The sequence below is a fragment of the Lepidochelys kempii genome, chromosome 1 (assembly GCF_965140285.1).
Source record: "Lepidochelys kempii isolate rLepKem1 chromosome 1, rLepKem1.hap1, whole genome shotgun sequence".
In the NCBI taxonomy this organism is placed as follows: domain Eukaryota; kingdom Metazoa; phylum Chordata; order Testudines; family Cheloniidae; genus Lepidochelys; species Lepidochelys kempii.
The window spans coordinates 111,283,841-111,297,181 of record NC_136380.1 but is presented as its reverse complement, the minus strand read 5'-3'; the positions used below and the strand labels follow the sequence as shown (position 1 = coordinate 111,297,181).

General features: G+C 43.2%; 1 protein-coding gene across 1 annotated transcript in view; it reads right to left on the bottom strand.

The window, feature by feature from the left end:
* MCF2L (MCF.2 cell line derived transforming sequence like) overlaps positions 1-12,579 on the bottom strand; it is a 267,170-nt gene extending 254,591 nt beyond the window's left edge. The window contains exon 1 of the mRNA XM_073350279.2: positions 12,529-12,579. The gene's annotated coding sequence lies outside the window, so the exon portion shown is untranslated. The remainder of the gene's footprint in view (positions 1-12,528) is intronic.
* Between the last annotated feature and the right edge of the window lie 762 nt (positions 12,580-13,341).

Below are 13,341 nucleotides of genomic sequence, written 5' to 3'. Positions count from 1 at the left end.
CTTGACACAGATTCAGTCAATTTAACTACAAACTTTAACTTCCTAATGGAAAACAACATACAACCTTAAAAACAAGTGCATGGAAGCCAAAGATACTTCTATATACTTTCAATGTGAGACACCAATGCTTATACAAAACAAATCTCTCGAACAAGGTTGCTTGGATAAAAGAGAAAATGTCCCAGGAATACAAGATTTGCAAAAAGCAAAATATAAATGTTTAAATATTAAATTATTTCCTGAAACATGAAAAGAGGTAAAATGACTGTTACAGATTTGAAAGGTACATGTTAGGAAACAAATTAACTCAGAGGGCATTTTGGTGGTGGGAGGAAGACCAGTCAGGGAAGAAGAAATGCATTATATTACTAACTTGTTTTGGCTTTTAACACGGGGTCTGAGCCTCTTGAGGCTGCCCTATTCCTGGAAGGGAAGAACTGGAGGGAAGGGGGAGATGTAAAAGTTAGTTGTCTAGACAAAAGGTAAGAGATTTAACTGTTTATGGATGGGAGAGACACCTGCAGGTTTGTGCATTTACAGAAATAGATGGGTGGAAATAATGTACCTTGACCTCAAAGTCACCTGTTCTTGAAATCAAAGATAAATCATCATTAACCAGGGAATAAAGCTATATTATTTTTCACATTGTGGGAGACATCTTCGTTCTTGATACTTACAATTGCCAAGTTATACTTGTTTATAGTGTTGTAGCAGTGTTGGTCCCCGGATATGAGAGAGACATGGTGGGTGAGTTAATATCTTTTATTGGATCAAATTCCGTTAGTGAAAAAGACTAGTTCTCAAGCTCCACAGAGCTCTTCATTGAGAAAAAGTCTAGAAAGCAACAAGGCTCTAGCAAGAGGAAGTTTCCCCTCCATTGTTGGGATGGTGCCAAATTGGTGTGGCCATACTGAGTGAATGGTGCGAGCATAACTTGACATGACTTAAACATGGCTGAATGGCTGCAGAGGATCCTGGGAGCAGATTTCCTTTAAGCAGAAGCAAATTTGATAGAGAACTGGCAAAGTCTGCATGTACGATCGATACTGAACCTATTGGTCAGCAAATATGGGCCCATGCAAAAGTAAATATCACATGCATAAAGTTCGAGCATGGAGCACAGGTCAACCTGGTTGTAGTTACCTTACAGCAAGGACACCATGCAGAGAGCCAGAGTGAATGACTGAGTGAGTAAATGTGGGATCTGCGTTTGGTAGCACTCCCCCCAACCCCCCTTCTAAAACACTAGTTAGGTAAAAATTAGTAGCCACACGGCTACTGAGCATACTTGTAAGACATGTGACTCCTTTGAGGGGGAAAAAAAGTGTAAGAATCAAGCAAAGTAAATTACTCTTGGTTGGGATTCCTTAACTGACCCTTGAAGAAGCAACACTGCTAGACACAGTAGCCAAAACTCTGCTCTGTGAGCTAGAGTAGGACTGTGAACCAGAGGGGTCTCAAGGCAACCAAGGCTTGATTCAGGAGGAACCCGAGACAGACCAGGAGGAAAGAAGCTATCTATAAAATTGGTGACCACCTTCTTTGTTTGCCAAGCAGGAACTGCATGAGGCTAGTGCAGGGCCTGTTTGTGAAAGACACTCATTAAGAGGAATGTATAGCTCTTAATGTCTAACATAGGAGATAGATGCTTAATATAATACTTTACTGCTTGTGTAATTCCTTCTTAATAAACTGCTGTGTGCTGCAGAGAATTACTGTGGGCCTTTTTCACAGGTATAGACAGTAATCCACCAGGAGCCAGTCAAGATCCATTTCAGGGGTAGTGGTGCCCCCTGTTGTCAACATCCATCACATTACATCAGCGAAGCACCCTGACTTTTCCTAGCAGTCTAGTAAACACCTTTGGCCATCTTTTGACTTAACTCTGCAAAGGAAAAGCAGAGAACAAAGCTGCTGGAGACCAAAATAGCTTTGCTAAGTCACTCTGGGTAAGTAAACAAGAGGGAAGAAGGGACATGTGATATCTCCTAAACTCACATTTAGCATGCACTGGACAAGGATGTGACCTAGGATTACTGTATCTCCACTTATTACAATAGCAAGAAAATATTAGTTGATTCTTTTCCTTTAACCTTCTCCATATTTCCAGATGCTGACTTTGACTGCCTCAGAATAAAAATATTATCCAAGAGTATAGATGGTAATACTGATATACTTCAGGATTGTCACCTTCAAGTATAATGCAGATAATCTTATGATTTAAAAGAAAACTAACTCAGCCAATTTAGCTTGAAATAAAATGACTGTTTGTAAATAAAGAATGAGACTAGCAATGTTTTAACCATGAATCCCTCAGGAATGGTCTGAGAAGGATTAAGTATTATCTAATTAGAGTTAACTACTATACTTCCCACACACACTACACATCATTCCTACCAAAGCCCTTCTGCTCTAAACACTGTTATAAGCTATATTTTCTCAGTGTATAAAAATAACTTGTTTTACTCGCAGCTAACATGTTGCTGACAACTTCCCTCTTCTCCTGCCTCTGCCTCATGACAAACTTTCCAAATATTGTAGGCTTTGCTGTACTTTTAAATCTACTTTTAAAATAAAAAGCAGGAGTACCTGATTTTCTAAGGTGCTGAGCATCCAGAGCACCCACTGATTTAATGGAAGCTGCATATGCTTTGTACCCCTAGGGCAATAAATATTTTTTTTAAAGCAATAAGCCATTCCCAGTGGTAAAAGAATACAAGTAAACAAACTTACTCTCTAGGAGACCTCTATTGGAGTGTGTGCAGCATTACAAGAGTGAGATTCACAAAAATGAATAACTATTATGATAAATTAAATTTGGTTTGAACACCTGAAGAGGGTTAAACACATCACAGGCAACAATGAAAACAAGAGACTACACATGCAGAGATAACTATGTGATACTGGAATTTCAGCAGAAGATAAATACTACAAAGTGTAACAGCATTTTATATTTTATTTGTTGATACGGCACTATTCATTGTTTCTCTGGATTATCTCACATGGTATATTTAAGGCAATATTTCTCCCTAGTTTCTTGGCTAATGTTTGGAATTTTCTAATCAAGAGAAATTTAAAAAAGAAAAAAAAAAAGAAAAATATCCCTTGAGGAGGACACCATCATAGACCATCAGAGTAATTTTTCCTTCTCAAGAGTGAAGTGAAATGCAGTAGGGTTACCGTGACGCTCCCCTCTGGTGTTATCTAGACCAGTGAGCTGCTAGGTCACTCCAATCCTGGACTCTGGGAGCCAGCCTTACCCCGCTCTGCTGTGAGAACCCCCCACTCCTGGGCTATTCTCACACAGCCTCTGGCATGTAAGCTGCTCCTTGGATTGTGCAACCGAATGACACCAGCCAATATCTCCAGTCCCAGACACAACCATAGGAACCACCGTCTTGCATTGTCCAGTTATGCCCACTGGGCACTGCAAGCTTATAGAAGTTCATCAATTTAACAAAGAAATTGATAAGTACCAGGCTTGTTATCCCAAGGGGAGTCTCTGACATGCTTCAAACCAAATGCACTGCTTCAGGCAGAACAAACTTACTAATTACAGAGATATAATCACTTAATCTACGTCAAAGCACAAGTCAGATTTGGTCAAATGAAACAAAAGCAAAATGCATTCTAAGATGATCATAACACTTTCAGTGCCCTTACAAACTTAGATTCTTCTCACCACAGGCTGGCTGGTTGCCCTTTAGCCAGGCTCTCCCCTTTGATCAGCACTTCAGTCACTTGGTGGTGATGTCTGCAGATGGAGGTGGAAGAGCATGGCAAATGTCTCTCCCTTTTATTATGTTCTTTCTTCCCTCTTGGCTTTGCCCCCTCACCTCAACCCTTTAGAATCAGGTGAGCATTACCTCATCGCAGTCCCAAACCGACCAAAGGAATGTGGGGTGACTCACTCAAGAGTCCAACAGATCCTGTGTTGCTGCCTAGGCCAGTGTCCTTTGTGCCTGTGAGGCTGGGCTGCGCTTGTCCCATACATGCCCTGATGAGGTGTGAACTGCCCCTCTGCTCTTGAGAGTTTTTGCCTGGGCTTGCTTTAAGCCGTGAGGACACATTTTCAGACTCATAACTATATACATGAAATTACAACATGTAACACAACAATTGACTTCAGTGTTGTTGCAAAGGGGAGAAGTCAGGGAGGAATTCGGAACCATCTGTCAATGTGTCAACGAAGCAACACAATCAGAATATAAATGACTTCTGAAAAGGTTGCCTAGAGATTGTAAGTGGATTCTGTTGGCTGGGAAAGAGACATAGCCAGGGCTTCCAGAAGACGCAATGACTCAGTGCACCACCACAGCTCGTAGGGCTCCTATAGAGCCCTAACCATAAGTTAAGGCTGCTTTGCCCTGGCAGACCCCCAGGAGAACGGTGCAAACTAGGGATATAAATATTGGTTAAAAACGTTTACTGGTTAAATGATTAAAATTATATCATTTAACGGGGGCGGCTCTGGCCAGGGTCCCGCCCAGCTCGGGTGCTGGAGCTGGGGCCCGTGCAGCCGCCTGCCCGTGCTAACAGTTAGGTCCAATTAACAGTAAGCCTAATGCTTACCGGTTAACCAGTTAACCGTTTAACCTTTTACATACCTAGTGCAAACCTGAGGGGATGAATCCATCCCTGAAGGCAGAGCTGCTAACTGCACCTCCATCTCCGTGTCAGGAAATGTGTGAATCAAGCTCACTGTCTATAAAGCTAGCCTGCAGCATTTATAATGGATGTACAGCAAGGTGTGCAATGAATGCAAGTATTTTGGTGGCATATGTAACAGATGTTTATTGCAGGAAGTATATGACATTTGGAAGTTATATGCAGTATGGTTTGAGGAGAGAAAATGTGGGTGTGCACACCTTGGGTTATGAAGATTGTGCTCAAAGACTTGCACACTGTGGACAGGACACATGAGAATTCATTATTCTCAAAGAGGTAAAGCTGGTCCAGTCTGTTTTACCCAGACAATACATGAAATCTGTATGGTCTTTCAGCATGTTAACATAGCTCACTGTTCTATTGTCACCAACCTTTCCTTGGCTGTGACTTTATTAAGGTAAATGGTAAAAAAACATATAGTACACAGGTTAAGAAAAGAATGTGTGTACATCTGGGTATAGTGCTTAGATTATCCATAAATACCTACCCAAGCTATTCTGATGTCTATTGAAAGTGTCACACACAATATGTTGGCTATGAGCTCTCTTAACTCACTGAACAGCTGGAATTTTAACTTTAAGACTTAAGACCATTTGTAGTTTTCCAGAACAAACTCTTCCTGAAATTCAAAGTGATAAAAAACCCACCCAAGAACAATTTATAAGAGTGAAAATCATATTTTACAGTCAATAACTCAAATATTTATTGGATTTACTTCAACCTTCTCTACCCAAAACAGTCCTCAGGCCTAAGGAAGGGAAATGTCACTCCAAAACAAAGTTGTTTGAAGATTTATTTCCTTGAAAGCTAAGTGGTGGCTCATGCTGGATGGATTATCTGTCCAAAAACATGGGGGAACGGGGAGAGGGGAGCTTAGATTCGAACGTATCTTGCGACCTTAGATCTAGATCCTGCAAAATCTTGTCTATAGGAGCACTTCCTGAAAACACAAGTTCAAAGGATTAGGCCTAAGCTATGGAGGGAAGTATATGCTCCATAACATCCCTCCTATTACAAGCCAAGGTACTATTGGATTTCTTTTCTGTTTCATGTTGAACTGATCTATATTGCATGAGCTATTTCACTGATCACCATTTAATTTTGTGCATTATTTCTAAGAAAGTGCAACACTTTATACCTAAAAAGTATTAATGTGTCTAATTCTCCTCTGTGCCCATTTGCCTGATCTATCCTGATTACTAGGTAAATAACACCACTCTGGGTTTTAACCACTTGACCTATTTTAGTATCATCTTACATATTATACAGTAACTTTGTCTAAATCATTAAAAAAGCATAAAAACCAATAGTGCTGGTCCCAGTGTAGAGCCCTTCAACACTCCGTACCTCAGTTTCCACATAGAAAACATGCAACTTTCATTCCAACGCTTTAAGAAGAAATCGGATAATGTATTACTTAATTCAGGGATCGGCAACCTTTGGCACGTGGCGCGCCAGGGTAAGGCCCCTGGCCGGCCAGGCCAGTTTGTTTACCTGCCGCATCCACAGGTTCAGCCAATCGCAGCTCCCACTGGCTGCGGTTCGATGCTCCAGGCCAATGGTGGCTGCAGGAAGCGGCGGCCAGCATATACCTCGGCCCGCGGCACTTCCCACAGCCCCAATTAGCATGGAACGGCGAACCGCAGCCAGTGGGAGCTGCGATTAGCTGAACCTGCGGATGCAGCAGGTAAACAAACCAGCCCAGCACACCAGGGGCTTACCGCCAAAGGTTGCCGATCCCTGACCTAACCCCATACTTAGAGATTATATAATAATTCACCATGCTCAGTATATCCATACTAAGGGAAATATAGTGGAACCTCACTGATGAAGTGATAATCTGCAAACCCAGTAATTCTCTCAAATAATTTTGAGTTTGTACCCAATTTTCGGCAAAGATTTAATAGCACATTGCTGGAACATGGTTTCATAGCACTACCATTTCATTATTTTAAATTATATATTCCAGTACATTCACTGTTATTTAAAACTATGCAGTATTATAAATAAAACTGAAGTACACTTGTCAAAATAAGTGAATGAACACGATGCAATATTCTTCACGATTCATATTTGTTTCCTTCCTTGCAATGGTCTACAAATCATGATTCTCAATTAGGAAGGTTGCACTGTACACAAAACAATATAGGAACTATCTGCCTAAATGCAGTATGACATACTACAGACAGATGACGGACTGTTTTCCATGAAATTCTAATAAGGAATACAATGCATTTTAAAGCTATTAGCAAAACAATGTCAATTAAACTACTGGCAAGCCTTATTTCTTAAGTTCTACCAAGACAACCTTCTTCCTAAGGATATTCACATTTGAATTCATAAATATGCTGTCTCCCACCCCCCACATCCCTATTACTTTTTGCTCTAAGCAGGGAAAAGAGAGAGAAAAAAAGCATATTTTATCTCCAAGGTATATTTAAATTGATTTTAAAAGGTGTAGGATACTTTAAAGATTGAAGAGCTCTTTTTCTACTTCAGAAGCGTACTGTGATCATCACTTTAATCTAAACTACCAGAGATTCCTATTCCTCCAAGATAAACTTTTTCTATAAAAAAAGTCCCCTGTAGAGGATTATCAACCTCCCATTATGATTTAAATAAGGGAAAGTTAATCTCAGAGCAGTTGCAGCTACGGTGTGAGTAAAACTGAGACCTCACAAGTCTTTAAAGGGGATTAAGATAACCAAGTGCAATTGTGTGTAATAAAAAGCTTCTCTCTCTCATGTTAATCTTTTCATCTTTCAGGTAGCCTTCCCTCTTCTTAGTATGAAGATCGACAATATTTATACATTAAAGTGGTTTCTCTCAGTCTCTCCTCCTACCCAGTGAGGACAGCTCCACAAGTGAATTACATGTTTTGCAAATTAATCCAAAATATGACATAGTTTAAGACATCTGACAAAGTATTACAAAACTCGAGAGAAGAATTTTTTTTAATGCAGCATCCACAACACAAGAGCATGGATGTGCATGCTCTGAACTTGGGGAACCCATTTGTATAGTGTGTATGCTAGGAAAATAATTTGCTTGTATACAACTGAAAATACGACATCAAATCATGCACCCATTTTACATAGTCACAAACTGACTACACACAGTGTTGACTAAGGACAGTCCACCTGGAGCACAAAGCAAAGGGAACACAAAAGGGATCAGCATTGTCAAGCAGTTCTGCATCTCCTACCTGCATAGGTGACAGTGAATATATGTAAAGGAGTTGCCCACTTCCCAAGCAGCCTTACATGAATTTGACCCTGTTAAGGGTATGGAACAGCTTCCATATGAGGAGAGATTAAAAACACCAGGGCTGTTCAGTTTAGAAAAGAGGAAACAACTAAGGGGTATATGATAGAGGTCTAAAAAAACCCATGAATTATGTGGAGAAAGCGAATAGGGAAGTACAATTAACCCTTTCACATAAACACATGAGCCAGGGGTCACCCGATGAAATTAATAATTAGCAGCTTTAACACAAACATAAGGAAGTACTTCATACAACACACAGTCAACTTATGGAACTCCTAGCCAGGGATGTTCTGAAGGTCAAATGTATAACAGGGTTAAAAAAAAAAAGAACTAGATAAGTTCATGGAGGATAGGTCCGTCAACAACTATTAGCCAAGATGGTCAGGGACACAAATGCATGCTCTGTGTCAGGTGTCCCCAAAACTCTGACTGCCAGAAGCTGGGAGTGGATGATCACTCAATGCTCTGTTCAGTCCCTTCCCTCTGAAGCCTTCCTGCCTCTGTCTCTCTTTGGAGACAGCAAATTGAATAACTTCTATGAGTCCAGTGAGAGGGACTGAACAGTGCAGGGAAAACAGTTTGGGGGAAACTTGGGTCTGGAAGGGCTGTTGGGGCCACGTGGCAAGGAGTAACCAGGCTGTGGAAACCAGGATGAGGCCATTGTGCCATGAGCTTGCTATTGGTGATAGGGCTCTGAGCCAAAACTGCACAGCACAGAAGAAGCCAGGGTTACCTGGCAGGTGGGGACATAATCCCTTACTGATCTGGTTTAACCCCCAAAGCATCACAACATTCTCACTCATTGGAAAAATGAGGTTTTCCCCTTTAGGAGGGCTGCTTTTTTTGCCCCACTGTTTCCTCTTTATTCCCCATCCACCTTTTTGCTCCCTTCCCATTTTTGTCTCCTTTCTTCCCTCTGTATTTTATTCTCTGCAACTATGCCCAATTCCCACCTCACATAGACTTCACTCCTACCTCCTTTCACCCACGGAATCTATTAGCAATGAAATAGTTTGCACTGACATTTACATAACATCATTAGATTTCAGAGTCTACACCCCAACGAGATTAAAGAGAAAGACACAGTTTAAATCAGTGGTGGACAACCTGCAGGCCGCACATGTCCTGTCAGGGTAATCCGCTGGCGGGCCATTAGACAGTTTGTCTACACGATCCCAGTGACTGTGGCTCGCCGTTCCCAGCAAATGGAAGCTGTGGGCAGCCGTGCTAGCGGACAGTCAATGTAAACAAACCATCTCGCAGCCAGCCAGCGGATTACCCTGACAGGCCACGTGCGGCCCATAGGCCCACCACTGGTTTAAACCTCTCCAAGTCTTGCTTTAAGACTGTCTGTAGACTCAGGAAGATAAACACTATCAGATTACACTTAGTTCACATTTTGGACATTATCTTGACAACCAGGAGGCTTAGAAATTTACTTCTTATTTTAAATAGTAAACGTTAATACTGCAGAATTTGAATATGCTATGTAGATCAATTAAGTAAATCAAGTGGGTTGGATGTTTGAGACTCTTGTTTGAAACACTGATAAGTCTCCTGATATGATAATTTGCCATGAGAACACCTTGACCAATAGCGCATTATTCTTATATGAAAGATATGACAAAAATACCCAAATAGGATGCTGCCAATATTCTACACCAGATTTGTTTAACACAGGCTCACCAATGGCTAAGTATGTGAATCCTAAAAAACAGACTAGATTTCTTTCAATTTAGAATGTAGAACAGGGGTAATCAATTATTTTTCGTCAAAGTCCAAATTTCTTGGTCAAGGTCAAGTCCAGAGAGAACAACAGAACACCAGCAGCAACGATAACAATAAGTAAATAAAAGGATTTCGCGATCCATTCAAAACCATCTGGCAATCTGGATTTGGCCTGTGGTCTGCCTATCCAATACCCCTGATGTAGAATGTATTCTGCTTTCCTTAGTGTTAATATATATATTGCGTGATTTATTACTGGTGTTTTACTTATTGCAGAGATATCAGAATTTATCATCTTGAAAAAGTAAGTTTGAATGTCAGGGACCCTCCCCTGCATAAAGTTCATTTGACAGCATCCGACTGCTGTAGCAGGATCAGAGGAAAACATGCACTCTGCCCCTGTAGGAAGAAATCAGTTAACGGACTTCTGATCTGTTTGTTTTTTCAATTCAATAAAGTAATGGGATGTTGAACGCTTTGTTTACTAAATTTGTATAGATTTAATAGGCAGGTTCTATTACCTTGTAACAGATGGTAATGGACATAATTTTTTCAGCATTAAAACAGAATTACAGAAATTACTTAAAAGCGTTTAGGAAAATTAACATTTCACATTAATAAGTTTACAGTATTACAGCATAGTACAGGGTGGCCAAACTTACTGGCCCTCCGAGCTGCATACAAGCTTCAGAAGTTTGAGAGCTGCTGGGTGGCACCTGCCAGGGGCATGGGACTTCTGCCCTGATACCCCCCTTCAGGGCTAAAGCCTCAAGACCATACTCCCCACAAGGCAGAAGCCACAAGCCCTGCTGCCCAATCCCTCTCAGTCTGCTGGGAGGAGAAAGGAGGTTGGGGCCAGGGGGAGAGGAGAAGAGAGCACCGCAAACCGCACTTTAACTGTAAAAGATGCATGCGGCTCACAAGCCACAGTTTGGCCGTGCCTGCCCTAGTATCTCATGTGCGTCCCTTTCCTCCCTCAACTACTCACACATGCAACTTTCTTCAGTGTTGCATAGGTGGGCCCTTCTTCCACCACAGATACAGAAGTCAATAAAAAAAAGAGTTTCTATGAATGCTCAATTGTTCTTGTACAGTAGATTCTTGAGTCAGCAAAGCATGCCAGTTCAGGAAGAACACAAGCATATTCTTAAAGTTAAACATGAGGTTAAATCCCATTGAAATAAACAATATTTAAGACGGTGCTCAAGTGTGTTCCTGTGTTGTGAACTAAATCAATAGTAGTTGGTTTTGTCTTTTAATACAGTATTTGACATTAGCAATATATTTAGTCTGTCATGACAGTTGTTCCTTGTTGTTTAATAGTCACATTGTACTTGTAATCAAAAAAGCTTAGTCAGTACTAACACATACTCTGACTCTGCAAACAGCCATGTGATTAATCTTATGTATTCAAGTACTTCCAGTAGTCAGCCCCAACCATTCAAAAACCTCATGAGATTATCTTAAAAACCATGAGATTGTGTTTAAATAGTAAACTTTGGGTTCTATTTATTTGCCTTCATGGTTCACATTTTCAACCTTTCCTTTGCAATAATATGGGCTAGAAATTTACTTAAAAATAAATAAAAGCTGAGATTATTACATAACCTTATGAAATTAATGAATTCAGGGACTGGGGCTTTATGACACAAGCCAAACGTTGCAAGAGCTAGCAATGCTGATTCCACTGAACTCACTGGCACTACAGAACTTTCGTTCAGTTACATATTACTTGCAGGATTGGGCCCTTAAAAAGAGACACTGTTAGACCTATATAGGCCCCAAAGTGTAGGGCTTGCAAATCTTTTACAAAACCTAACAGAAGAAATGTTTCCATTATTTTTAAAAATGTCAGTAAAAGATGTTTTTAAACACATCTTTCCTTGTAATCTTTGGATTGTAAATAACCCTTTTCCCAAATGGAAACCAGAATGAACTACTCATTGGAAAAGGACTACAAATAAAAGGACAGCTAATCTATTTTGAGATACATGCTCAAATAAATTGGTTAGTCTCTAAGGTGCCACAAGTCCTCCTTTTCTTTTTGCGGATACAGACTAACACGGCTGTTACTCTGAAACCAAACAAACTGAGTGAAATATAAAATGTAAACAGCACAAGAAGTAATTTAAAAAAAGACTATTTCACATTTAATAATACCACGTACTATTAGCCACACAACGAATGAGAGGTTTTTAAATATAAATGTTAATTTAAGTGCCTCCTGATGTGAAAAATTCTTTGTTCTTTTCAACTACGGAAAAAGCAATACAAGGTTTGTTTTTTTCCCGAGCACTCTCACTCATTTCTAATGCAGCCTGAAGAGACGACACCCTGCAACAGCTACCAGATTTACCCGGAGTTTGACAATCGCGTAGCGGATTTTTCCCAGCAGCCCGGAACTATCCCCACAGCTCTGCTTTAACCCACACCACAACCGGAGATGTGGCGCCAGCCCCAGCCCTGGTCCCAAGCTACAGCTCAGCCCGGGCAGCCCCAGCTGAAGGCGGAGCGCCCCTAGCCCCGAAAGGGGCAGCGCGGCCCGGGCTGGGGCACTTGCAGGCTTCTGCCGCGCTGCCAAGGGAATGAATGGGCCGGACTCAGGCAAGAGACCTCGGCGTGCGTCTGCTCGCCCGCGCCTCGCACACTGCGCGCCTGCCGGGAGCTGGGACCGGCCCGCTGACCCCCTGCAGCGGCTGATCCTGCCCCACGGAGAAGAGCCAGGAGAGGGGCTTCAACTCCCCCGGGCTGCCCTATGCAGCCACAAGCAGACCGCGGGAGGGGGGGGTGCGCCGCTGTTTGCTCCCCAGGGGAGCAGCCACAAGCCCGGCGCACGAGCAGGGGGCGCGCCCCGGGCACACTCACCTGGGAGCGCTGCTAGGGCTGAGCGCCGCGCACAAAGCCGGCCCACGCCTCGCTGCCAACGATTGGCCTTTGCAAGCGGCGGGGGGAGGAGAGATGAGCGCCGCTCCCGCCCCCTCCCAGCACAGGCGGGGCTGTGGTGGCTGGGGGGGGGAGCACCAGGAGGCGCCCGGCCGAGCGCAGCAACTCCGCCCCGTACAGCCCCTCGCCGGCGGGCGGGAGCAGCCGCAGCCGAGCAGCCGCTGCCGGGGCGCTCTCCAGCCGGCCGGTTGCTCAGGCACTTGCCGGGGGTCGCGGCTTTCTTCTGCGGCGAGGCGTGGCAGCTGGCGTACCTGGGTCAGCCCTTCAATGCAGCCGCCTCCAGTCGCGGGGGTGGGGGGCTCCGTCGGTGACACGAATAAGAACAATGGGCAGGAACATAAGCTGCCTTCCCGCGCCGCCGTGGGGGCGGGACCCGCAGGCAGGCAGGCAGGCGGCGGCGGCGGCGGCTGGGGCGCGGGAGAGCTCGGCCACTTGCTGGAGATCACGCAGCCAGCCCCGACCGAGCACGCGGGGAACAAGTCCCAGTCTCTTGTTCGCAGCCCTGCTCCCCCGCCCTGTTTGCAATAGGCGGCTGTCCACTTCATCCAACCACGCTGCACTGAGCTGACAATCGCTGTAGTTTCTCCTTCGTTACACAGAAGATCTTAGTTCCGTGCAAACTTCCTTTCCCCTTGCTTTGCTGCTGGGCCTGTGACCGCACCTGCTGTGTTACAAGCCACTTTAATGCTCCAGAGAAACCACTGAACCAGCAGGACTCACCTAGTATGTTCAGTG